Genomic DNA, 480 nt, shown 5'->3' with positions numbered 1-480 from the left:
GAGCCCACCCACCACCCCTCATTCCCAGGTTTTCCTTCCTAACAGCACTGATGGTTTGGGAGAGAGTGCCTTTGAATGAATAAAAGCCCTCTCCCAAGGAAAGATGCTGACTTTCAGATGGAGTGGGGTCATGTTGTGGTTCCATCCTGCAGGTCAGGGGCCATAGATGTGGCCGAGGAGTTAGGGACCCACAGGACTTGTCATGAAGAAAGTTTAAAGCTAGAAAGAAGCATGGCCAAGTATATACTGAATACACTACAATCACTAAAGCTGCCACTGCTGTGAGTTTGGGGACAGCATGGCTGAGGCTGGTCCTATAGGTCCAGCATCTTCACCAGGCTGGACTCAGACCTTGGCTCTGAACATGGTCTCCAGACCACAGGTTGGTTGTTTTTGAGAAAGTCAGGTCTGTCCCACTGGAGCGGTCCATCCAAGGGTGGGAGAGGTATACAGGATGAGGGTATAAGGGGCAAAAGGCAG

This window comes from Pteropus medius, unplaced genomic scaffold (genome assembly GCF_902729225.1).
Source record: "Pteropus medius unplaced genomic scaffold, Ma_sr-lr_union100, whole genome shotgun sequence".
Classification (NCBI taxonomy): domain Eukaryota; kingdom Metazoa; phylum Chordata; class Mammalia; order Chiroptera; family Pteropodidae; genus Pteropus; species Pteropus medius.
The sequence above is the reverse complement of the archived record's forward strand: the minus strand, read 5'-3'. Positions refer to the sequence as shown.